Source organism: Alligator mississippiensis, chromosome 6 (genome assembly GCF_030867095.1).
Source record: "Alligator mississippiensis isolate rAllMis1 chromosome 6, rAllMis1, whole genome shotgun sequence".
In the NCBI taxonomy this organism is placed as follows: Eukaryota; Metazoa; Chordata; order Crocodylia; family Alligatoridae; genus Alligator; species Alligator mississippiensis.
In genome coordinates this window covers 87,718,444-87,743,952 of record NC_081829.1, presented here as the reverse complement: position 1 = coordinate 87,743,952, position 25,509 = coordinate 87,718,444, and the positions used below count along the sequence as shown (strand labels likewise).

At 45.7% G+C, this 25,509-nt stretch overlaps 1 long non-coding RNA gene across 3 annotated transcripts; it reads right to left on the bottom strand.

The window, feature by feature from the left end:
• Positions 1–166: 166 nt before the first annotated feature.
• Positions 167–23,639, bottom strand: LOC109282808 (uncharacterized). 3 transcript variants are annotated; one of them, XR_002089819.2, is made up of 6 exons: positions 23,489–23,639; positions 12,575–12,629; positions 11,681–11,706; positions 8,722–8,837; positions 7,031–7,109; positions 167–619 (listed from the first exon to the last, which is right to left on the bottom strand). It is a non-coding gene; the product is annotated as an uncharacterized LOC109282808 (long non-coding RNA). The 3 variants fall into 3 exon arrangements; XR_009463123.1 differs by lacking the exon at positions 167–619 and adding an exon at positions 4,748–5,125; XR_009463122.1 differs by lacking the exon at positions 7,031–7,109.
• Positions 23,640–25,509: the final 1,870 nt, after the last annotated feature.

Below are 25,509 nucleotides of genomic sequence, written 5' to 3'. Positions count from 1 at the left end.
CATACAAGGGGCTGTACCCATGTACAACATGCATGTAGAGTGGACTGTGGCCCCTGTGGAGATAAGTGGCTTTATTACACGCAGACCCGGACATAGGCATGGGCAAACTGGGCGGCTGCCTGCAGTCTGGACAGAAAGGGGGCCGGAAAATGGAAAGCAAAAAAAATTAAAACTGCAAAAAAAAGTTTTAATATTGTGCATATATGGGACCAGCAGTGTCATCATTTGAGAACGAACTATTTAAAGACGTCGATACCAGATGTGATAAACACCTTTTGCAACCAAAAATTCATCATCTGTGGCACAGGAGGGCCCGATACTAAAAGCTCACTTGGGGCCGTCAGGTATGGCACTGATTACACACAAACCTATCTTAACAAGCATTATGTTTTTGAAGTTGGGCATCTCCAGAATGAACTTTGCAGAGGCAGCCTTCATTTGGACTCCTGGTGCATGTTGTATCGTGCAACCTGTAATTGCATCATCCCATATTGTCTTTCCACATTCTTTGTCTCATATAGTGCCCGGGGTTGACTTCCTCTGGGACTGATTTAGTGTTGTATAGTGATTCAGACTTGACTGTAGGAACCTTTGCTTCATTCAGTGCAGAAGTGGGAAGCTGTGTGTATTAAGTGAGGTAGGAGTGAGTTACGTGGTGCCCTGGTGATCCCCTTCTCTGTCATTTCCTACCAGCTGGGCTCTAGTCTTTCACCTCGTTTCCTGCTCCATCTGAGAGTCCAATATTTCCAGCCTTTTGTCCCTGCTTGTTTTACCAAGATTATCCTCATTCTTCCCTTGTCCCCACCACCATCTAAGTCAGGGGAAGGCAATTATTTTGGGCAGAGGACCGCTTAGTGAGTTTTGGCAACCCATCGAGGGACACATGATAGGCAGTCAGGGGCAGATAAATATTCATTTTCTAAATTTTTTACGGGCCCCATGGGCTGGATAGAATGGCCTGGCAGGCCGCATCTGGCCCTCGGGCCACATTTTGCCCACCCCGATCTAAGTTCTTCATCTGCTCTGTCTTCATCACCCACCGGCTCCTCAGTTTCTTCCCTTCATCTTCCATCTTTCCTTCCCTGACAGCCTGCACTCCCATTCCCTTTGTCCTTCTGCACTTCAGGTGGCAGCTTTCTCCTTCACACTGCCTGAGCATGACTTGCTCATTAGGAATGTGCATCAAAGCAAGAAACTTGCTCTCAGCTCCAGTGCCTAGACCAAGAGCTTTCCCTGGTATAAACCTCTCCAGGGCACACACAATCTTAAGAGACTTTTTTAGCTGCTAAATGTAAGCCTCTACTGATCATGAGAACTGTAATTTTTCATCAGCTTATTACTTGTCTAACTTTGTGCCCTTATGAAAATCCATCCAAAAAAGCAGACCCCATGACCCAGAATACCCTGCTCATAAGTTATAAACCCTTACTCAGAAGTGTAGGGCCAGGTAGCTTTTCAAAGTGCAGGTGAAAATATTAAAAGTTCAGGCAAAGCAGTGCACTACCTAGCCTTTTTCTTTTCTTTAAGTCTAGGAAGTTGCCTTTCCTGCCTCCCCACCCCCTAAAAAAATCCATCTGAAGTAACACCTGTCATACCATCTTGGACCAGACAGTGAGGCTGGCAAAAATTCCAACCCAGTGAAAACAGGATCTTGCAGGAAATATTGCACAACCTTAGGAATAAGCAAGTATTCCACCTTATGGATATATATCATTCCATAGCTAGAGTTGCCATTGCTTCAGCTATTTACTGTAACAAATACTAATCAAGGGGAGGGTGGTATAAGCCTTATAGTTAGCCTGGCAACTCTAAATGAAGGCCTTGAGGCTTGTCCGAGCTGCTCTGCTAGAGGGTGGTGTTTTTCATGGTCCTTTGCCTTGACTGTGGCTAATAAAAATCAGCATTAAAGCAGATGGAGAGGTAAGTTGTAAAGACTACTCTCTCCTTAGTAGCATTCGGAGTTTCTCTTGTTTATCAAGAGCAGAATTAAATGTTCTGAGTTTGCACTGAGTATATTGTTGGTACAGGACTAATGATGGGGAAAAATAGGTCAGTGTGACAGAAAATGTAACTGCAGGATTTATTCTGATCATGAAATAGCAATTAGGGACTTTAAAGGGAAATAAACATTTCCTGGTACAAAAGGTAAGATGCCAATTTTATTAGAAAATGGATATAAAAATCCCCATCCCTAAACAGTACAGCTAATCGATCCCTGTTGAATGAACTGGTCTAAAATGAGCTACTTGATCTTACAGACCTATACATTGTCATATCAGTAACTCTTGGCACACTTTGGATAGAACAGCTTGTTCTGCTGTTGCTTCTATTTCTTTTTCTTCCTAAGATGATTAAGTTATGTTATTGTCTACAGGAAATCTATCAAATGGAGCTGTCAATGTACAAGAAAATCCTCTGCTGCGGAAAACTGTATTCTATTTTCTCCCTCTATTGAAATTTAAATCTCATGTACAAGGGCATTAGATGACAATCAAGGTCCTGTGTATAATGTATAAGACCATAGCCACCTCCTCACACTTTTGCCAAGATATTGCAAGTAGGCCTGCGCACAGTGTCTAGTATTCGATTCAGATTCGGCCGATTCGGGGAACAGTAATTCGATTCGGTGATTCAAGTCACTGTCCCGAATCGATTCAGCCTAATCTGATTCGGCCACTGCCAAATTGGCTGAATCTCTGAATTGAACAGGCCCCATCCCCTGCCCACTCTCCCAGCCCTGTCAATGGCTGCCCCACCCAGCCCCAGCATCATGGCGCTTAAAAGCCCCGCACTCACTGGTTCCTGCCAGACCAGGGGGTGGGGCAATCCCCACTGCCCCACATTGCATGGTGGGGGCTCTGCCATTAGCCCCCAGAGGCCCCAATGGCCACTGCAGCACCTGGTGAGTACGGGGCTTCTTTTTTTTTTTTTTTTTTTTTTTTTTAAGTGTTGGGATGCTGGGGCTGAGCATGGCAGTCATTGACAAGGCTGGGAGAGTGGATGGGGGCTCAGGGGGGCTGGGGCCTGGTGGGGGTCCCCCCCATGTTTCCCTCTGCCCCCTACTTAACAGCACGGAGTCCGCATCCAGCTCCCTGCGGCAGTGAGCGGGGACTGCCTGAATCTCTGGATCGATTCAGACCTTTTTATTGGTCTCCCGATTCAATTCGGATTCGGAGATTCGGCCGCCAAATCGGGCCGAATCTCCTCTGAATCGAATCGGCAACTGAAGCTTCACGCAGCCGTAATGGCAAGTTCACAGAAATAGCTACTTTATGCCTACCTTTGCCTTGTGCCTCTTCTCATCTACAAGTGGGTAGTGGTACAGGGGCCTACTACCACTATCCTTTCTATTACAAAATGACAGGAAAAGAAATCCTTTAGGTTTAGGATGGCAGTGTTCTGCTTTCTCTCGGTGGCAAAATACAAGGTCTGGAGGTAGCAATCCTAGGATTATTTCTGTAAATGTAAGAAGCTTTAGTCAAGCCTTCAGTGGGCTTTAAGTCAGGCCTTAAAGAGTCATTTAAAAAAAAAAGTTTGAGTATATTAGATGAAAATCACTGTTTAGGTGGTTTCTGGACATATTTTGTCTGGACACATTTTGTTTGCTTTCGCTTAAGTTGACCTTAGTGCTACCATTGGGTTTGCACCACTCAAGTCATTCTGTCAGTCTCTGAACCCATGTCGGTTATAGAAAAAACAAAAACAAAACCTTATTACAGGCAACCCCCACTTAGCGCTCTCAATTGGTTCCAGAAAAATGAGCAATAAGTGGCACTGTGCTAAGCAAAATCCATTTCCCCATAGGAATGAATGTAAAGCCGGGGTCGTTTGACCCCAGCATTCTTTCCTGCCATGGCAGGGGGTCGGACTTGATGATCTGCTCTGGTCCCTTCTGATCCTACCAACCATGAACTAAATAGAGATAATTGGTTACCACCACTTCTCACCACTACCACCTCTCCAGCCCCACGTGTCAGCCTAGACCCGTGCTCCTATTGCCCTGCCCTGGGCTCCCACCAGCCCTGGCCCCGGTCACCAGTCCCATGCTTGCACTTGCTCCCCCACTCGCTGCTTCTCGCCGCTGCTGCCTCTCCTTACCTGCCCACCAGCTGCTCTAGCCTCACGTACCAACCTGAGCGCTCCTGCCGCCCCACCCTGAGTGCGAGCCCCGCCGGCCCAGATGCCAGGCACGGTCACGGACCCTGCACTCCTCGCCACCACTGCTGCTTCTCCCTACCTGCCATGCTCACACCTGCCCCACCACCTGCTGCCGCTGCCACCACTGCTTTTTCCCATCCACCTGCCCACCAAAACTAGCTGATTCCACTTCACGCTATAGCGGAACTGGCTGAGCGCTTGGTGAAATCGGGCATCAATGTTAAATGAACGCTATAGCAAAACAGCGCTAACCAAAACCATATGAAGCGGGGGTTGCCTGTATGGATGGTCTCTCAAAGGGAGGTAGAGGTTACATGTCCAGACAATGTAAAGTACTCGGATACATCAGTTTCTCGGCGAAACGCTACTACTACATGTCTGCCACAAAAGGTGAGGTAGCATAAACAAGGCTTGTGAGAAGGGACAGTACGGCCTTTTTAAGAGCCTACTGAAGTTTATTATTTCTACTGTCACCTTCCCCCTGTAGTATTGCTAAAGGAAGAGCAATGGAAGGAAAAAAAAAAAGAAAAAGCTTTGTCTACTATTCAGTCACAGGCTTTAATGGGATAATCAACCACATGACTGTGAGAGAAAGTAGAGAAGGCAGAATGTTTCTGAGGGGTGCAGTGCTACAACCTCTCTCGCATGAGTCTCATTTTCAGTGCAAGCATTATGCTGCTGTTACTTGCCTGCTTATACATTTGGCTTGTAGATGCTTTCTGTTTTTCTGTCTATTTAAAGGGGGAAAAAAATCGTTCCAAAGCCACTCTGTGCAGCCTCTACTCTCATTACCCAGGATTTCATTATTCAGGATGTAGTCATTTAAGCTTGAAACCTTGCACAGACATGTACAGTTCAGTCTGATCAGGAAGAACACTTAAGATGTTCCCTAAACTCCCCTGTTGTAAAAAAGCTCAGATTCTTCTGTGAGTGACTGAATTCCTGGTTCGAGGTCAGCTCGATCTATCTGAAATGCATACAAATGGATGAATTAAGCCTGCATCAATAGTAAAGGTGTTTCCTACCCCCTACAAGTCAATATTACATTGTACACCAAGCTTAAAACATGATAGAGACAAGCAACATGAGATGTTTTGGCTGGTTTTCAATGTTACTTTCTATGGTCAAATACTGAAAAGAAATGTTCTTTTAGATCACAGGGTGATAATCTCTATCTTACATTATTCCAACATAGTCTGGCAATTGCTTTTTGATATATTGTGGCTGGATCATGAATACTACTGAAGACTTCCACTGCTTTTGCTCATGAAATGAAGAGGAGAAGGACCTAGTCACTTGTATTTTCACTTTTGTAATTTTTGAGAAATTCAGCCTCCTAGTTTTGGTCTGTCCTTGCCATGGTAAGATATAAAGCAGGAGCATCAGACATTTAAAGCTATTAAAGGAAGCCTCTAGAATCTGCACTGTTGCTCTTTGTGATTTTCTAGCGAAGTCATTATGGATTAGAGAGTGATGGCTGAGAGAGGAAATGGTTTCAGCAGGCTATTTAGGAAGAAAGTCTTCTGTCCATTTAAGGCTAAAAACTAGTGTTTCAAGGTGCATAGTGGGTTGGAAGTCCCTTTAGAGACTGCAAATAAGGTTATTTCCTGGGGTTACTGGGATGGCAGTTAGAAAATTGGCAAGGCATGCAGGGAAGGGGCAGGCATTTATTTGAAAAAGATCTCTTGAGTGGGAACACAAAAGATTCAGAGGGATGAGGAAGGAGAGCTGACCTCACTAGATCATTTGTCTGATATACTGGTTTTTATTTTGGACTCTTGCACTAAGTAAGCTGTCAACGGGGATCTCATCTACTCAAGAAATGCTAGCAAGAAATGTTAAAAGGAGTTTGTTTCATCTTAGAAACACCTTCTTGTTCTATCACAGAATATTTGATGTAAGAGGAGTCTATTATTAATCACTGGAAAGATTCCACCCTCCTTTTTTTCTGTGATGAAATGCCTGCAAACCTAATAGTAAATCTCTAGTCATTTTAAACCTAGTGATTCTTTGCTACTTGGTCTGAGATTCCTGGCCCTAGTCATTTGGTAAGCATTACATACAGCAATTGCATTACATAGAAGAGGGGTATATAACAAGCCGGAAATGCACTTGCCTTCCCCAGTTGCGGGTATATGCTAAGTGAAACTGGTATCGTCATTCCCAGTACAGCAATGCTCACCAGTATTCTCAGCATATTTAAAGAGTACATCTTTTGGTGGTTGCTGTCAGGTTAGGAGGATAACTTATTATTCAAGGTATAACTGAGATGGTTGATTCAAACCAGGCTACCCCATAAAACAAAGGGCCTTTAAATTCTCCCTGTAAAACAGTGTTTAAGTTAGGGTGCTGAAGTTAATAAACCATTTTTACATTCCCTGCTGGTATTTCTTTTCCTTTATTTCCTAGATGCTTGTTCCCAATTTCCTGCTTCCTGCCCCTTGGTGTGTGGTTTTCCTTTTGTTATAATATTATTCCATCCCCTCATGTCACCCATTCACACATCACAATACAGGATCAGAGACTAAGTGATAAAGGTGCTGTGACTGCTTTGAAATAACTCAGTTCTTTAATTCAAATGTCTTGGATTACTTTTTCCTGTTGCCGTTATATTTAGTTGTTCTAGGGAGCACTATACTATTATATGTAGTTATTAAACAACGGCATGTCTTACTATAATAGCACTTAGCACCTCCAGTCGAAGATTCTTCTGGTTCTCCATTTACATGCCTCCATTGCCACTGACTATGCTATAACCCCTTGTACTAATACAAGTAAAACCACACAACCAGGAAAAATGGACAAACTCAAATAAATACTACTCAGCAATTCAAAGCCTCCTACTCCTTCAACCTGCAGTCTTGCTTCTTACCATTTTATGAAGTGTAAAATGACCTTGGGAAATTAGTGCTGTCCCGAGCAAGACTCCTTGGATAGTGCCATTTCTTTTACTGCCGAAGAAAAATACCATTTGAGTTGGCGCTGGCTGAAGCTGTAAACGCTCCACTCGTGCACTTTTGCTAGTAGTCTCTAGAACTGCATGCAGCAATTCAACGAAGGTCAAAATATCTGCTACGGTTTTTCACATACAGAATCTATTTATTAATTAGTGGATTGTCTTAAATTCATCCCTATGACCACTCCAATGGGGAAAACAGTGGCAGGGAAAGCAGTGGCAACAGGGGGAGATGCCTCTTGCTCCCCAGCCCCTTGTCCCACCCCTTTAGTGCCACTGCCCCCCGCCCCCTTTGTCATTTCCCTTGTGTAGCGGCTCCAGCCCAGAGCAGAGAGCATATGGCAGCTCTGGGCCTGGGTCAGGGTTAGAGCTGCAGCAGCCACCTGCCCCAAGTCAGTACTCGGATCCAAGACAAGACTTTGCTTGTAGACAATGCTACAGAAGCTACCTTCTGTCTAGTAGTAAGAAGGTCATTAGTGGCTCCTGTGGTCTCAAAAGTGGAGGTGACCATAGCCACATTACACAGCTCACCTAAAATGGCAGCAGCTATTTTAAACTAGTTCAGTTTTGTGAAGGCCTGATTTGTTTAGAGGTGCTGAGCTCCTTTTGCTCCCACTGGCACCACCTACCTTATTTCCCCACCCTCCATAGCGCCTCCCACTGCAGCTCCCCCTGATTTTAACTTGTTCTCCTTCCCAGACGTCAACTCCCTGCTCAAAAAGAGAGAGATGCTTAAGTTTCTCAACTAAATGGTTGTAAGATTTTTCTTTCAAACCACAGGCAGAACAAATTCTTCCCCTACCCCTTTCCCAGAACAACTGAACCTTTCAAAGAAAACACATGCTTGGAAAATTTCAGCCTAAACACAGAAGTGATGGGGTGGGTGGTTATAAAAAACAAAACAAAACAGGATCTTATTATGAGACATTTAGGACAATTTTAAATGTAAGCATTGGTACCTGTTGTGCTTATGCCAACACATGGTCTGATATATACCCCTACTGCTGCCAATGTATCAGGATGTGTATCTGGCCTTGTCAGTAAACGATGCTTTAATCTCCTGAGCACTTTCCAGGTACATAAGAGGGGACATGGGTCACTGGTGGGTAAATTATGCACAGCCCTTTGTTAATGGATGTGTGAAATAACCAAACTAGAGTCCCATGGGCTAATCATTCCCTGCAAGGCACAACCCTTCCCCCTAATTCTAATATGGAGGAGCAGTGCAGAAGCTATTCCACTCTCCTCTGGTGCAGGTCATCCCCCAAGATGCCCTGCCAGAGACACAAGCAGCACAGGCTTGTCTTTGAGGGGGTTTGCATCATTAGGGTTAGTAGAACAAAAGAAATCCTGTATTTGTGCCACCGTGACTGCCCATACGAGACATTGGACTGGAGGAGGCCTTATGGCCATGCATAAAGGAAGGGCCCAACCCCACTCAAAGGACCTGTCCAACACAACGGGGTGATCCAGTGGTTGAGCTAGGGCTGCAAGACAGAAGTTCCTAGTTCCAATACAACTCATTCAACCTGTTCTCAACACAGAGTTCAGCTTATTTCGAAGAAAAAACAAACCCAGCCAACATGACGGCATCCCCCTTTGCCTACCTTGTCTCCAGCTTTCCATGACACTCCTACCACTTCGCCATTTTTGTCCATGACTTCAATTCCTTTGTCCATCTCGGTCTTTCTGACAGAACTTACATTCATTGCAGCCATAACACCTGTGAAGTTAAAAGCTACTCTTTAAGCTCTGTTTCAAAAAGCCACTTTTTAAAACAGAGGGGCCCACTTTTTCAGCAGGCGTACAACAAATTAAGCCTTATTGCTTTAGAAAGCTAACCACCTGTTATCTCATTTGTTCCATCATTAGTGGCTACAGAAATAATATTGTATTTATTCAAATCCAAAATAAGGTTTTATTCCCTGTTCAGTATGAGGGGAAAAGTCTTGTCTTGGATCCGAGTACTGACTTGGGGCAGGTGGCTGCTGCAGCTCTAACCCTGACCCGGGCCCAGAGCTGCCATATGCTCTCTGCTCTGGGCTGGAGCCGCTACACAAGGGAAATGACAAAGGGGGCGGGGGGCAGTGGCACTAAAGGGGTGGGACAAGGGGCTGGGGAGCAAGAGGCATCTCCCCCTGTTGCCACTGCTTTCCCTGCCACTGTTTTCCCCATTGGAGTGGTCATAGGGATGAATTTAAGACAACCCTCTAATTAATAAATAGATTCTGTATGTGGAAAATTAGAACACATTTGTGATTTTCCATGTATAAGATCTTGTTATTGGGAGATCATCTTAAAAGCTGAGTGAGAAACAAGGTGACAGCAGCAATACCTGACCAAGAGCACCCTAAGCAGCAATCTGTAAATCCAAACACTGCCAAGAAGAAACTTAACAAGCGTGAATTTGGGCCCAGAGAGACCAATATAACCCTCAAGGCCTTACTGCACTTAAATCTCATTGTGCTCTCATTACCAGTCTCCCCAAGCAATAAATACCAGGAAAATAATTGTCAGACTTGAAAACCCGCTCTCCCATGAATGCAGCATAAGAGACCATTCCAGTGCTGAACAAGGCCTGCTTATGTCAAATGGCACTGTCCTAAAAAGAAAAAAAAAAAAGGAAGGATACATGCACCCGGTAAGCACAATCACATCAACTGCAATCATGTCCAAAGTGATAGCGTGCAACTAGGTTCAAAATAAAAAGCCTGCCTACCTGAGTCTGAACAGTCCCATTTTCACTGGCTTTGCTAAATCCAGCAATATAGCTATGCAACAGAAACCGAGGAAAGAAGAGTATATAAAAAAAAACGCGTGTGTGATCTAGGCCAACAGGCTTGGTTCTGGAGAATGAAAAAGACTGTTACCTGAAAAAGAAATGTGTCCTTTGGTCCTTTGTGTGTTACTGAACAAGCACCAACGTAAGACAGAACACCCTGGGAAAATTAATCTCAATGAATCCAGGAGTTTGCAGCGCTGGGTTTGACCATGAAGAAGCCAGCTGTATTATTATATGCAGTCTGTGCTCAAAGGCTCCCAAAGATCATTAAGATTGGTGTTGTGCAAACACACTTGAACTTTCTTGCTTCAACCCACGCGTTCACCCTCGGTGGCCAGACAGGCCATAAAACCATCCCCGGGCATGTTTGCTAATATAAAACAGACATTAAGTACTGGGTGCAAGACTATTTGTGCAATGCGTTCTCTCACCAGGAAAAATATTCATAGCCATGGAATTAAAAAATGTATCAAAACAAAGTCAAGTAGAAACATCCAACACAAAGAACAAGATGAAGGTCAAAATACTGGAGTCTTAGTTAGAGGCTATAAAAGCTTGATTTAACTTGATTCCAGGCCTGCTCCTTTATTAATTACTTTCCAGGTGTTACCATTTTAGATGTACATTTAGATGCTACACCTGAATTTGGCTCATAAGTGGTACAACTGGAACCCACAATGGTCAGTGCTTATTACATGGCTCTCCCTGTGCCTGACCTACAAAGGCAATGGCCATAGGCGACTGGTAGAGGGTTCACAGGGGTGCACATGCCCCCCCTGATGGGGCCAGTGCTCCCACTGATGGCTGACACTGATGCTGTCGGTAGGGCTGGTGCCCCCGCTTACAGGGCCGCCACCGTCAGTGGCTTCTGCGGGTGCCCCCCCACAGATTCAGGAGGCACCAGTCACTCGTAGTAATGGATTTATGTTGTCCTCTGCTAAAGAGGCTAGCTCATTTTCGTTGTAAATGCTCTTTGTGTTGATGAAATGATGGCCACTAGCAAGAAAGTGCAGTCTAATCTCACAATGAGAGAGGGAGGGGGTGTGTAGCACACATTTACCAGTGGATTACACAACTCATTGCTTATGCTGGCACTTAATCTTCTTCTCCTTACCAGGGTATGAACTTATGTATTACAAAAGACTGTTTCCACCAGTTTTGCTGTTGTTCATAGTGTAATAGCTATGAAGGTTTTGACCCAAACTTTTTAACAGTACCACAGACTCATGCAATAATCTGAACACCTGGCTAAATATCTTAATGTCATTTCATTTAATTGAACTCCAAAAGTTTTGACAGTCTAACTCTTCTGATTCTTTATGCACATTTCCCTGTCACATGAATTACAGCTCTGGACCCATTATCATTAGAGTTATTTTCACATTATTTGCCCCTGTTTGTCGCCCTTGCATTCACAGTATTTATGGACAAAGAAGATAAAGACTGTGTTCTGAGCAGCAGAATATGAGGACTTCGTTCCCTTCAAATTTAAGGCAGCTATTCTGAGTCTATCACAGAAAAGTCTGCCCTTGATCAAAATGTATCATAGATTTCCAAGGCTCGCCTTTGTATGTGAAAAGCATTCAGGTCTACCCGGTGATTTTGGTGTCCAACCTGACACTTTAAAGAACACAATTCCCAGAACTTTCTGAAAACTAAACTTTTTTTTTTTTTAAGGGACCTCGTGTTGGGCACCCAAATCAGGAAAATCACTCATCACCTTGGAAAACTTAGGTTTTCCACATATCCACATAAGTATGCTGCAATCTCCAATCATTACTCACCGGTGGAAAAGTTATGGGCAGGAGGACTGAAAAAAGAAAAGAAACAGAATAGTTAATGCTACTAAAAAAAGTTTTGTAATCTTGCTAATCTAGTGGCTGTAGGGGCTGGGGAGGAGAGTATGGGGGAGAAAAGGGCTAGTACACTACTAGCCCAGAAGAAAGCAATGACAGCTAAGCCTTGAATTGGGGTATTTTTACCTTTGTCTTTCAACCCCTATGCAACAGGTAGAAACATCACTGAAATAGTATTCACTCTCAGCTCATAAAGACAACTCTTGCAAAAGTCCACATGATCAGAGCTAAGGGAAGAAACATAAATGAGCTCTGAAGGGACTTCACTTCACCTCTCCCAAAGGACAGGGTTGACAACAAGGTTTTTGTAAGGAAAGCGAGAGGCCACATGCAGTAATAAATAAGCAGTCTTCAAGAGAGCATATCTGAGCCTGAATCAGTCTCTATGCTGTCTTGGCTCCCTATTTCAGGATCCCAACCAGATCTTACTCAGCAGGATGGACCCTAACCAGCCTTCAGCATAGCACCTTGTTTCATTCAGGAGCTGTGTGGATTAAGAGAAAACCTAGCACGCTATGACGGATGATTTTGTGTGTAATGGGATATAGGTACGGCATCGCATGGTGCCAAAAACCAGCGACCAGTCAGTGCATTTCCACCTAGGGATGCCCGAGTGTAGATGCTATTCAGAGGAAACAGATAATGTAAAATGCCTAAGTTTTCTTTAGAGGACGATGGGAATAGTTTGAAATTAAGGCAAAATCGGCATGAGTAACACTGGCCTCCTTTTTTTGTAACTATCAAAGCATCACCTTTACCCAGAGAAGCTTTTTTACTAAAACCCAGAATAATTGTGCAATAAACTCATGTTGCGGCAATTACCTGGTGGTCTAAATAGAAACGTAATTACGTCACCAGTATCAGGATGCACAGAGGACTTGAAAGAAAGAAAAAAGACAAAAATGGAAAATTAGGACATCTTTACCAGTCTAAATGATAAAGAAATTAGCAAGTGCATTCCTGAAGTTCTTTTCATCAGCTTATCAGACTTAGCTTCAAGGCTTTCTTTACTTAAAAGAATTTGAAAGTAAAAGATTAGACATAATGTTTCAGAAGAGACAGCATAGCTCAAACCTTGTTTCTGAGTTTATTTTATATATCTATGTAGATATATAGATACCTATAGATAACAACAACAGCATTTATATAGAGCATGTATGCAACCCTTTTAGGCACAAGCCAAAATCCTGACACAGCTGTAGAACCCAACGCTGTTGAGATGCACATGCTTCAGCGCCAGTGCACAGTGCCCCAGTTCAAATAATTTTTTGGCATGAAATTACTTTCTCTAGGACCCTCCTTTAAACTTTCTAGAAGCCACAGTTTGGCCACAGCTGATACAGAGCTGGATGCGCATGTACCTATGTACGTGTTTGATTATGTTCTCCCTAAAACTTCCCCATAGTTTCAATTGAATATGTAATATATCTGATTGCACCATCTAGATGGCACTCAGACTTTCAAGCGTGTGTGATCTTATTCTATCTTGTCTGGGTTCCTGTACTGCACCTTCATCTTAGGTAGAGGCCTGAGTTGCATGAAGTAGCAAGGAAAAGGACTCAGCCTTGCATGAGCATTTTTTAAGGGACTTCGGGCACAGCAGAATAGGATCTTGCTTAGATATGTTAGAGAGAGAATAGGATTTGGCCCTTTTTGTCCTGACTTCTTGTTCAATTCTTGTTCTGTTTTCTTCTGGCGTACCACAAACAAGGCAGCTGAAACAAGGAGAGGCATTTTGAGACTGAATTTGGCCAAGAACCTAAACATCCTGATCATTCACAAAAGGGCCACAAAAATCTTAACTACAACTGGTCACAGTATCATTTTACAGCTCGTTTCAAAAACAAGTAAAAGCACAGGGCTACCCAACCCCAGGCTGGTGCATCTGCGTCAATACTGAACCAAAAGGAAGGAGTCCACCGAATGAATCACCGTTTCAGTGCTACTTCTTGCAGAAGGCTTCATTTGACAAAGAGGTTTCTCATCCAAGCTCTGACTGAGCCCGCCACTGCTTTGCCTGTGAGACCTGACTGACTGGCAGACTGAGCTCATTTGCAGCCCACATGAAGATGCCACCTCACTGACTTAAAATACATTGTGGAGGCTTGGCATGGTCTGTATCAACAGACAGAAAGGTACAGTCTAAGCTGGGGCTGGAGTAAAATGTGCTAGGCAGATAAAGAGGATTGTGCCCTATGATTTTCTGGAAGTTTTGGTTTTTTAAGAGAATCGATGCACAAGCGAGCAATCCTTTTCCTGGCAATGGAAGCAGAATCCAGAATTAAATTTCAGCAGTTACCACGGGAATATTCCTACCAGCTTCTCCGGGAATGAAAAATCTGCATGGTAAGGCACATTTTGAAAGCATTCCTCTCTTTTTGTCCCAACTGCATCATAACCATCTACCCAGTTTTCCTAATACCACATACCCACAAATAAAACACAAACCTTGTTTTTGGAAGGCAGAAACTAGAGGGGGAAAAAAATATGTCCAGTCATGGACAACTGTGTAGCATAAGAGTCCTGGAAGCAGACAGTGTCCAGGAAGTGTGGCATCCCAGGGAACAGTCTCGGTAGGATGATCTTCCATCCCAGCTGGAAATACAGACCCTCCAAGACACTATCCCCCCTCCATCACCCTTTCCCACTGCCCAAGTCAGCGGCCTGCTGCAGGGAGAGGCAGAGGCAGAGCGGTACGCTGCAACAGGCCACCTTCCTGGGCACCAGGCTGCTTCCCTTCTCCGATGGACTGCACCCCGTGCCCAGGACATTTATTTTAATCTGCGCCCCATGCCTGGAACTGGCCTCCAAAATCTGGGACTGTCCCAGGAAAAACTGGGTGGTTGGTCACCATAAGTCTGGGTGAAACAGGAACGTCCTGGCATGGCAGGACACCAAAAAAGCGAGGCCCCAGTCACCATTTTATCTATGGAAAAAAACATATTATTATTACGAAAAGAAGCACAGTTCCTATTTTACTCAGATTGTAATGCTCTGTTTTCAAACCATTACATAACTTTACATAACTTTACTTTTTTGGGGAGAACATAGCTCTTTATTTGCAACACTGTATATTACTTAAGAGGCTTCTAAACTGGAAGTGGAACCCCAGGCTTGGTATGATGCACTCGACTGCTTTACTGTTGTTTTCTCTATAATCTGTTTGTGCATTTATGTGCACTTGGCAGTTAACGGTAACCACAGGAGTCTCAAGAAAACTTCATATATGTACAATTCTTTGGTCATATTCAAAGTATTTCACAGGATTTGTTTCTGTTTGGGGGATTGTTTTGTGTTTCTTGTCTTGGGATTTTTTGTTATTTTAGTGTGGTTTTCTCTTAAAAGTAATTAAAAAAGGTATTTAGAAGAAACAAAAACGCCAGATATAAAAGCCTGCAATGTTTCCTTCCAATCATCTCCCATGAAACTGTACCAAAGCTGAACCAGTAAACCAGAGGGAAATATTCTTCTACATTAGTCAGCTGCAACAGCACCTATATAAAAACCCAGGTATAAAGGTGTTTAATTATAACTGTAAATAGAGCCTAATATTTAAAAAGAGTAAATATATTTAATCTCACTAAATATGATTTTGAGTGGAAAGCCCAAGAAGTTCTACACACCAAGAGACATTTTAAGCTAAAGGAGAAAGTGGTTAGGGCCATGTCTTCCAATATTTATGTGTGCAATCCAGTCTCCAGGTGTGCGCGCATGTTCTCATGCGCACACACACACAAACACACACACACACACACACACTGCTGTTACTCTCAGGACTAAATATGACTCATGTATGTAATTTATCAGACCAGGTCTCCAGCGACAAAAGATCATCGACTTCCATGAAGCTTCAGTGATTTATGCCATCTAAGGATCCACCCACCAGGGTCATACTCAAACCAATATGCCTGCCTTGGGATGTACTGTAAAAAAAACCCTACGCAACTAACAGTGCATCCAGCTAAGTATGCATGTGCTATTTGAGGTGCCCCAAACCATATGTAGTGCACGTGCACCCGTTCACTACGCTGCTAATTCACAGTGTGGCACTAAAATTTGATGCTGGGAGATCCCAGTGTCAAAAAAAAAGGGCAAAGACACGGCAGTAGCGTGTGCCACCAGAAATAAAGCCTGGCCAGCCAGAGCGTGGCCAGTGGCTATGGCTTCTAGCCAGGCTCCGTACTGCTGGACTGGTGGTGCTGCTGCTGCTCTGGGAGGCCCCCGGTTAGGCTGCTGTGGCCAGCACAGATGCTGGCTGCAGCCTCCCCTACCCCGCCCAGGCCAATTTGCTGTGCGCCAGAAAGGGCATGCCCTGGGGCAAAAAGCAGCAGTCTACTTTTTATACCATGGGAAATGTGTGCCCCTACACGTGCACACTTGTCTGGACGCACCCTAAGGTCCCAGCTGGGTGAAAGTAGCCCCTTCCTCAGAGGCACTGTGGAAGGCATGCCACCACTTCAGGAGCAGGTCAGGACTAGAGTGGGAGGAACATGCCCAAGCCAGGGGCAAGGCTGCAGAAAACACTGCAGAGACTCCAGGCAGTGGCAGGGCCAGGAGGAAGCTGAGATTATTTTGATACATCCCAAGCAAAAGTAGACTGCAGAGATGTACGGATGCTGCCCACACACTTTTCCACAGTCTGCTTGGCATGGAGCAGTACCATTACACCCTCACTTTCCTGGCGCCTCAATTCACAAATTTCAAGAAACTTTAAAGCAGCCAGCAATCTGCAGATGACCAAAGGCCAAGCCTGCTCCCACAGAAAGCCATTTAATACTAGACATAAAAAAGTGTGGGAAGGAACAGGGTACTTTTACATAGGACTTTTGATAGAAGGAGCCACACAAGACCACACACAAATACAAGGGAAAATCCCAGCTGTTGCTATTTCAAAGAAAAGAGAAGGCGTTCACTTTGCAGGCCAGGCCTCGCTCCTCCTAGAATTCAGGTGCATGCTCTAGTCCAGCGTTTCTCAACCCGTAAGTCATGACCCAAAAGTGGGTCGCGAGAATATATGAAAGGGTCCTGACCAAACTTGACAAATGGATTCACGTTTAAAGGAGAAAAATGTGGAGAAACACTGTTTTCCCTGGCTGGTTGGCAGAGCTCCAGCCTGCAAGAGGCTGCTCCACACAGCCTACACAACCACCCCCTGCCCCACACGCTGGGAGACTGGGGCTGGGGGGCAGCAGGTTGGGAGTGAGGGGCACTGGCAGGGACTGGCCCTCAATTTTTACAAACAGGTCCTGGTACAAAGGTTGAGAAGCACTGCCCTAGACAACCCCTAGTTGCCTCAGCTGGGCTTCCCTGAGCCTGGGTCCCCTGGCACGTGCCACACGTAACACTGTGGCGCCAACCGGGCACTTACTGTGGAGCAAAGTGTAACAGCTGAAAATTATGTCCATGTGATAAAGGTGCTTGCTGAGCACTCTGTGAGGATTAGACCAGGTGTTTTTGTTGTTTGTTTAGATATTGTAAGCTGTATGTTGCCGCTAAGAGCCTCATTAAAGTCAAAGCTTAGTGAGGCCTTGTATGTAGTGAGGCCTAGTAAATTTAGCAAGGCCTTGTAGAAGTAGTAGTAGGCCTTGTGGCGTAGTCAAAATTAACCTTATCAAAAGAATGCAAAGGCTTGTACTGCTATTGGTCAGTCCTAAGGAAAGTTTGTAGTGGGAGAATCTGAATGGCTGTGAGTTATCAACATAGCTGAGAAGTTATAAATTGGCTAGCACATCCGGAAATCATTAGAAGGAAGATACAGCAGTGTGAGAGAATCTACTGATTTCAAATTAGCTGCTGACCTGAATTCAGTGGGCCCATGGATCTCAAGGATCCTGAGGACTGAATACCAAGGTCCTTCCCAGTACCCCTCGGACAGCGCAGGTCAGGGACGCCTGGCTTCACTGAGCTTTGCAGAAGAGAAAATTGTCGTACATCAGAGGGGACTGCCGATAAGTTGCTGACACAAATTGTTATTGTCTGTCATTGTTGCTTTGTTACTACGCGTAGTTGTGGGTTTTTTTGTTAAGTCAATAAAACTTTCTTGCCTTTTACTCCCGACCACACTCTCAATTCCGAGCCCTCTGCTGATGGCTGAGACACTCAGAAATACAAAAGGGTCCAGATGGTCCAGCCAGTGCTAGAGCCTTTGGAAAAAAGACTGACAGAAAGAGACGTGTTGGGGGATGGCACTGATGGTGCTTTCAAAATACAGGTTTCCCTCGCTTTATGCTGTACATGTGTTCCTTATGTATACATGCATAACTTGAATTTGCAGAAAGGAAACCCACTTTACAATGTAACAGATAGGGATATGTTCCAAGACCTCAGCTGTACTGACCCCCAGACCTATTTCTACCACTTTTACAAGACAATTTTGGTATCCACCAGCAGCACAAGCTCAGGGCACTATCGTAATGGGGACGGCAACTACAGAAGAACATGTCGCAGACAACGAGTGAGGAGCAGATTGACTATATTTTGGTGCATGTCACTCCCACAGTGCACCACACAAAGCAGCTGACTGCAGGCTTCCACCGCACTGATCGCATAAGAGTAAATTTACCTTGCACATAATGCACTTTTGGTAAAAAAAAGGGTCATCGCATAAGAGCGAATTCACATAGACAGAACCCACATAAAGCAAGGGAGACCTGTGCTTACATGAGGGAGAAGCCTGAACATTTTCCCAAGACCTCAAGGTAGGAAAGCTGTTATACAACTCTGAGCAGAACAGCAAGATAAGGAGAGGTTTACTTGAACGTGTCATGATAAAAAAACGTGTAAGGAACATTTATTTTTTTAAAGAAATGTTTTGCCTTCCAAGCCAACTCACACAAATCAAGTCCAAATCCATGAGTCGGTCCAGAACCACAAGTGGCCCTACAACTGGCAAACATCCTCCACCCCCATCAGGGGCTTCAGATATTTCCAGCATCTTTGGCAGGCATCCCACACGCAGGTCAAAGCCCAGAGGAACCGGATGCCCCCAAGTTTCGCCTGCCCTCAGCCATACCGCAGGAGCGAGCTAGGGAGGAGCCAAGAGCACACCTGGAAAATTGACGTATGGGACAGAAGCTGGCATATCAATCCCGAGGGGACAGGGTGCAGTCCTGCAAGGACTTGATCACAGGGGCACAAGGACACACAGGAGGGTTCCCCAACAAGTGGCGATGCCAAAGGGGCAGCACTGCACAGCACAATACAGCTTTAGCCTTTGTGTTGTTTCTGTGCACAGGACAGAGCCAGGCCCAGGGGCCTGGGCGGCTCTTCCTCCCAGCTGGATCATCTTGCAGCCACATGGCTGGGGAAGTCCAGAGCTCCCTCTCTCCCTCCCTCCACCCTTGGTAGCCATCCCACGTGCACCTGGCCACACGCGCTCCAGAACTGCAGGTTCACGTCCATGGTGCCGGCCGGGTGGGGCAGGACGAGCCACGGGGTAGCATGCGCGGGGCTGGGCAGTGCATCTGCATCGTCTGTGAGCACACGCACTCTGCGAGTGCCCACCCCCGGCTCTTAAATAGGAAACTTCCCACTTGGAAACTCAAAATGATTGTGTTTGCTGGAAAAAGCGATCATACACTATGCAAACAAGTCTATGCATCCATCTCCTTCTGTATTTGATATTGCTGGCTGTAAAGAATGAGCAAGAACTGGGCCAGCAAAGTTTTTTTTAAATGATTTTTATTATTACTGATACTTTTTTTATTATGACTGTTCGTACATGGTATAAGGGTTGAAGTGGTCATGCGAATACAGTAATAGTCATTTTTATATATACAATTTGTATCCAAGGTCAAATTAGCCAAAACTAATTCCAAATCCAAAAGTCCAAAACTGTAAGTGGCTGTACTACCTGCAAACATCCTCCGCCTGCACCTAGGGCCATAGGCGACTGGTGCCACCTTAGTCAGGGGGAGCACATGCTGTCCCAGCAACCAGTCAGTGACAGGCGGTGGGGGTCCCCCGCGACCAGTCTCACTGATGGGGCGGGGGGGGAAGGGGGTAGTCTCCCTGCAGCTGATAGCAAAGCTCCCACTCCCTGGCTGGTGCTTGCAGGGGGGGCACCAGCACTCCTGCCTGCGCCCCTCCCCCCCCCCCGCCTAAGCAGCGAGCGTGGCCGGTCAGAGGGTGCACCAGCACTCTCAGGGGGTACACATCCCGTGCACCCCCTACATATTGCCACTGCCTGGGGCTTCAGATGTTTCCAAAACCTTTGGTGGGCATCCTACTTGCAGGCTCAAGCCCAGAGGCTTGGGGTTTGGATGCCCCTGAGTTTTGCTTGCCCTCAGCCATAAGGCCCTTGGAGCAAGCAAGGGAGGAGACTCCCATTTCCAAACACTGGGCTTAAAGCCAGTGCACCTCAGCAGGTACTGAACCACAACAGAGGAGCAGTTCTCCTGCAAAGCGGTTCAGGAAAACTGCCTTCTTGGACACAGAAAAATAGTATTTCTCCTGCCAGGTTAAGAAGCCACTATGCTTGATCTGAGCCTTCAAGAGGCCAAGAAGTGATACAGTAATAGTCATACACCTGGTTTCTGCACCTCTTGTGGGCTAAGATCAAGTGGCTGCACTGGTTTGGTAGTCAAGCATTGTGTAGTGGAGGGTGCACCCTGTCCAAATGCGCTGTGGACAGGACACAAGTCTTGTGGGTAGACCCTATAAGCACGTCTACATGAGCGGGGTCGTGCGGTATGTGGCACCACAAACATATTTGCAGCGCCATGTACTGCGCAGTCTGGTGTTCTTCGTGCTACAAGGGCGTGCTGCCCGAGTGTGCACTGCACTGTTTTATTTTCCTGTGGTTTTTATTGACCCCTGGATATGCAGGAGTAAAAAAAAATCCATGAAAAAAAAACCCAGTACAGTGCATGCTCAGGCGATGAGTGCTGCTGAAAAGCAGAGCTGGGCTGCCTGGAGGCACGCTCCGCTGCTGGCCAGGCTCTGCACAGCAGAACCGCTGCAGCCCCGGGAGGCCCGTAGGACTCCAGGTAAGGCTGCTGAGGCCAGCACACAGCCTCCCCCAATCCCCATGGGGTAACTTGCCATGAGCCAAAGCGTGCATGGCATGGGTGTTCCCCAGGGACAAGTAACTGTGGCACAAGGTGCACCACTGCTGGTTGTCTCCAGGGAACCAAACATCCACGCCCTTCGAGTCTTGTAGCTTCCCACTGGCCAGCTTCCAGTGGGAGGATCTCGGCTACATACCTACTTTATGGAAATGAGGGACTCCTCCCTAGCTTGCTTCAGCGGCCATTGGCTGAGGGCAAATGAAACTCGGGGGCATCCAAACCCCAAACCTCTGGGGTTGGGCCCGCATGTAGGATGCCTGCTGATGGATCTGGAAGTATCTGAAGCCTGAGTATCTGAGGATACTTGCTGGTTGCAGAGCCACATATGGTGTTTTGAATAATTAAGTCAAAAGGATTCAGAACTGATCTGGTTAATTTGACCTGGAACATGAAAAATGTTCCAAAATATATTAAAAAAAACTATTATCATGCACCTGGCAACACTGACCGGGCTGCACATACATGTACATATGTGCACATGTATGTATATACTGTGCCACATATGTATACATATGTACATACACACTGGTATGCACACACTGTACACACAGACTGCTACATGCACACAAGTACACACACTCCTTTTACTGTAATACATATAAACACATGTCCACACACACACAAATACACATTATGCATGTACAGACACTACACATACTGTAATACATGTACACATACACATGTACACACAAATACACTACACACTTATGCTATAATACACCTACACTGTAACGCAGCAGTTCCCAAACTGTGGGTTGCGACCCCAAATGGGGTTGCAACATCAGCACATGAGGTTGTAGGGTTGGGGAGCTGTGGGTTGGGAGTGAGGGGCCATGCTGAGGAAATGGGGCCATAAATGGGGTCGTGCTGAGGAAAAGTTTGGGAAGCGCTGCTGTAATGTGTAAATAATGTGTAAATATACTGTACAAATGCATGTTAATATACATAGACATACTGCACATAAACTGTAATACGTACATGCGCACGCATTGTGATATACATACACGTGTAAACAGTACACATACTGTAATACATACACAATACACAGTAATATATGTACACACACATGCACACACTAATGCACAGACATATGCACGTACACACACTGTAATACATGCACATATGCACACATACACATAGGTACATACACATGTATTCCCTAGGGAATATACCTGTATATATGTGTATGGTTGTATATATACACAACCCCCCCCCCCCATGTGCAGGTATGTGTGTGTATATATATACACAAGCATACACACATGTATGCTTGTATATATACATATAGACATGTATTACAGTCTATATGTGTACATATGGGTATGTCCATAGTAGGGTTGAAATGTAGCTGTGCTGGTCCAGGGAATATGCAAGAAGCAAAGGGGTGGGGAGAGGGGAAGCGGGGGGGAGAGGTTGGTAGTATCTTTTCTTACACCAACAGAATGAGACATGTTATACAAATTTGGGGGGGCAAAAAATGCCTTAAATTAAGAAAAGAAAAAAACACAAACCTTTGACATTGCATTGGGATGCCTGGCTCCCTTACAGCTAACTGAAGCCTCCAGCTTTATAACAGGCAAAGATGCAAAGCACAAGAAGAGCATAAACAACTGGCATACTCATCCTGCCAAAGCAAAAGTTTGAGAAGATGCAGTCCTTGCATGAGACCCTGGGTTTCACTGTTCCTGATCAGAGAACCTTGAGCAATAACTTATACAGATTTACTAGCACATCCTGACCTCCAAGGATGTATGTTTTAAAAGGGATTGTGTTTTAAAAGGACCGTTTAAAATATCCCAGCAAAACAAAACAAATTGAAATTGGCTTCATTTTTAATACAAATATACACTAAGTTCATTTTCAGTGCTCATGTCAGCTGTCTCCAAGTTAAAACCAGTCAATTCAGGCTTCAGTGTTGTGTGCAGTGAGTTAGCAGAGCTCCTAAGTTTTTTTCCCAGCTATTTTATGGACTACCAACAAGCTTCATGCCAGGAACTAGAATGTTTTCAGTTTTGCTCCATTAACATTGTGGTCAAATATTGATTTGAGGAAGAAAGGTTTAGAAACTAAAAAACATATGTAAAGAAAAATCCCTTCCATAGTAAATCATTTCCTATAAACTCAGGAGGGAAAATACTGTGCGTGCCATGCTGTCTGCTCATATATAGCTTATAAATCCTGTTGAGGAAATGTTTACCAACTAATTCACAACTGTAAAAATGTAAGAGCAGATATTCAGTCCTACCCTGGCTAAAGCACAATATAAAAGTAACAAGGTCAACTTTCAGCGGTGGTAGCCCAACTATGGGTCATAGAAAGAAGTCAGGAGAGAACAGAGGTATTGTGCACAATGTATGTTATAAGCAAGAACTATATGGATTATTTACTGATAGTATCTGCATTGCATCAGTTTACTCTACTCCATGTATGCACTGGCCCTAGGCCAGGACTCACTCAGACTGGCACTATAGAGAGCCAGAATAGAGAAAAGGTAGATACAGAGAGATGGATCAAAGGCAGGGACAGGTAAAACACAACCCACAAGCCAGATCCGGCCCGTCAGGCAATTCCACCCAATCCACGGGAGCCCATCAATTGTACCCTGCACAGCTCCTGTGCCCCGCTCCCACACTGATGCATGGAAGGGCCTGGCCCAGCCAGCACGTACCTTCCAGGCGCGGCTGCTGCTGCCACTGCTGTAGCCACTGAGGGCACCTGCTTGGCTTCCCCGGCCTCCAGCAGCTCCTCCTGTCCCTGCTGCAGCGTTCGCTCTGGGCAGCAGGTAGGGAAACAGCAGGGGGAGGGGAGTTGCAGTGGGAGTGGGGAGAGGGGGAGCTGCAGCTGGGTGAGGGCAGGGAGCATGGAGCCCGCACCCAGGGGGGTGGCAGGAGCGTGGAGCTCAGGTGAGCAGGGCATAAGCGTGAGGAAGGATGGGGTGTGGGGACCCTCCATACACTCCCCCCCACGACACAAAGCCCCCACTGCCAGTGGCAGCAGCAGGCAGGGTGCACTCAGGGCAGTCGTGGCCCGTGCAGGTGCTGCTGCCTGATGGCGCACAGCTCCAGCCAGAGCTGCACACAGAGACAAGGAGCACAGTCAGGCCAGCCCGCCTCTATGGTGCAGGGCTCCCTTTGGCACATGTGCAGCTCCTGGCACTCGTGCACCATGGGAGGGAAGCCCTGCAGTCTGGTGCTGGTTGCCTTCCCTGCTACATGCAGGTGCCGGGACTCCGCCAGAAGCGGCAGGGGGCCCTGCACAGCTTCGCCTGGTGGTGCGCAAGTGCCAGGAGCTGCATGTGCGCCATGAGGAGCCCCGTGTGATAGAGGCAGATCAGCCTGGCTGCGCTCCTTGTCACCGTGTACAGCGTTGGCTGGAGCTGCACACCACTGGGCAGCAGCATCTGTGCAGGCCACGAGGGCCCTGATCGCCTGCCCCCTGCTGTTGCCACTAGTGGTGGGGGCTATGCACCATGGAGGGGGGCAGTGTGTGAGGGTCCACCCCAGCCCTCCATCCTCCCTCACCCCCAAACCCCCTATACCCACACTCTGCCCCAAGCCCCCCACATACACACACCCCACAACCTACCCTCCCCCCACAGCCACACCTGCTTACAACCCCCCACACAAAACACAAGAGTAAGACTTTATTTTTGATCTATTATATAGTCACCTCTATATACGCTACAGACACAAATCATGACAAAATATTTTCTGTAATTAAATTAAAATAAGTTATAGATGTTTGACTTTTAGTATATGATTTGGTGTTTTTCTGGTTCAGGTGGCAACCCTCCCCTCCCAAAACGAATACTTCCCAGGCAAGGGGAAGGACTTCCAGTAGCAAAGGTAAGGGTGGGGCTTCAGGTCTAAAGATGGCTGCCAAGGGGCAGGGCACCTGCCAAGGGGTGGAGCTACCCTTGCAGCCCTTGACAGCTCACCAAAACTCATTAGGCAGCCCTCTAGCCAAAATAATTGCCTGCCTCAATCTAAGGCAATATTGGTCCCAATGATGAGAAATGGTCTCAGAGGTTTCTTAAAGCATTTTAGTAGGCATTACACACAATTCACAATTCAATTAGGCAAGACAGGATTATTTCCACTTTTACTAAAAAAGTCACACCTAAATGTGACGTGCCCTAAACTCACTTTTTCAGGTCTAAGTATGGAAAACAGCTGAAAAAGAGGTTCTCTTCTAACTTTTCTCCTAGGAAAAATTTAAAAAAAAAAAGCACTAGTTTGATGTCCGAGTTGGACTATACACAGCACATTAGGGGCAGCTCTTGAGGAAACAGAAATGTAAAATTTTACCAGAGCCCAAACTTGTGTATATTTAATGCTACCTCTTACACTTGTAACAATGGACTACTATGAATGAGAGGTTGAAAGGATTTTTGAAGATATTTGGTTTAAGTAGAAATAAAACTCCTTCTCCCTACAATAAATTAAGTTATAAATATGCAGCTTCTCTTATATAAGGGGTGGGCAATTATTGTGGCTGGAGGGCTGCTTTATAGTGAGCTGTCAAGGGCTGCAAGGGTAGCCCTGCCCCTTGACAGGTGCCCTACCCTTCGGTTGCCATCTAGGGACTGGAAGTCCCATCTCTAACCCCTGACCTTTGCCACCAGAAATCCCTCTCCTGGACCCCAGAAGTAGTCTTTTGAAAAGGGGAGCTTGCCACCTTGGAACTGGA